This window comes from Notolepis coatsorum (genome assembly GCF_963971535.1).
Source record: "Notolepis coatsorum genome assembly, chromosome: 1".
NCBI lineage: Eukaryota > Metazoa > Chordata > Actinopteri > Aulopiformes > Paralepididae > Notolepis > Notolepis coatsorum.
In genome coordinates this window covers 8,179,024-8,180,306 of record NC_140165.1, presented here as the reverse complement: position 1 = coordinate 8,180,306, position 1,283 = coordinate 8,179,024, and the positions used below count along the sequence as shown (strand labels likewise).

The window sequence follows — 1,283 nt, the reverse complement described above, 5'->3', positions numbered from 1 at the left end:
CTGTCGCCCTCAAAACCTTGCCCATGTAGCGTTGCCTCTGTAAATCTTAGATCAAGATTTGTGGTACTGCAACACGACGGATACCGTTTAGTGTGACGAGGGTTTGACGTGTCAGAGAGGGACCGTCGCTTTAGACCGAAGGTCTTCTGCAAACGTCTACAAACGGACCTCTCGTCAGTTTGGTGTGATGGAGTGTGTCTGTGTGTGTGTGTGTGCGAACAAAACACACAACATTTAATAACACGACATGCAACAACAGAGGACAAAGGTAAGGAACCCTAGCGCTGCCAAAACAGCGGCTTTTGCAACGTCTCATGCAAAAAATAGAGAATCATGGGGTGGGTGGGGGTGGGGGGGGGGTGGGGGGAGAATGAAAAGAAAAGAAAAACGACTTGGAAGTTCCCAAGGCAAGGATAGATTTCATCCTGAGAGAATTGTGTCAAAAAAAGAATGCATCTAAAAGCTCGAGAATCCTTTCAATCTACGCAGATTGTGAGACGGATTCCGGCTTTTACTGGCCTTGGGACTAGAAGGCTGCATGAGTGGGCGAGAGAGAGCGAGAGAGAGAGAGGAGAGAGAGAGAGAGAGAGAGAGAGAGAGGAGAGAGAGAGAGAGAGAGAGAGAGAGAGAGAGAGAGAGAGAGAGAGAGGGAGAGAGACAGCGACAGCGACGGCGTTGTCAGTTGGGCTTTATAGCTAGGGTGAGATGAGCCGGGAGGCGTTAGCATTGTCATTAGCTCTTTTGAACTTTGACCCCCCCCCCCCCCCCCCACCTTACGGGTCTTTGGTGGCTCTCTCACCTGGGATGACTGATATAGTTTTCAAGGCCCGCAGAACCCTGAAGGTTCTCAGTGCCGAGACATTGCCCCAGGTCCACAAACTCTGTGACATATCTGGAAGGGAAGGGAGGGAAGGAGAGGGTCCAGGGAAGGAGGGAGGAGGAGGAGGAGGAGGAGGAGGAGGAAGGGAGGAGGAGGAGGAGGAGGGGGAGGAGGGACGAGGACGAGGAGGGGGAGGGAGGAGGGGAGGAGGAGGAGGAGGAGGAGGAGGGGGGAGGGAGGGGAGGGAGGAGGAGGGCGGAGGAGGAGGGGGAGGAGGAGGAGGAGGAGGAGGAGGAGGAGAGCAGGAGGAGGAGGAGGAGGAGGAGGAGGAGGAGGAGGAGGAGGAGGAGGAGAGGTTTGGGCATTTTGGAAAAGAGGGGTGGGGGGTTCACGCGCGCACACATCACACACGCACACACACACACACAGGCACGCAGTGACGAGACAAAAGGGGAGGGGTCAG

General features: G+C 55.2%; 1 pseudogene across 1 annotated transcript in view; it reads right to left on the bottom strand.

Moving 5' to 3' along the window:
• The window catches only part of LOC311244206 (sodium channel protein type 2 subunit alpha-like), a 55,605-nt pseudogene that overhangs the window by 38,757 nt on the left and 15,565 nt on the right, over positions 1 to 1,283 (bottom strand). Inside the window, exon 5 of the transcript in view lies at positions 800 to 892. The product of the transcript in view is annotated as a sodium channel protein type 2 subunit alpha-like (transcript). The remainder of the gene's footprint in view (positions 1 to 799; positions 893 to 1,283) is intronic.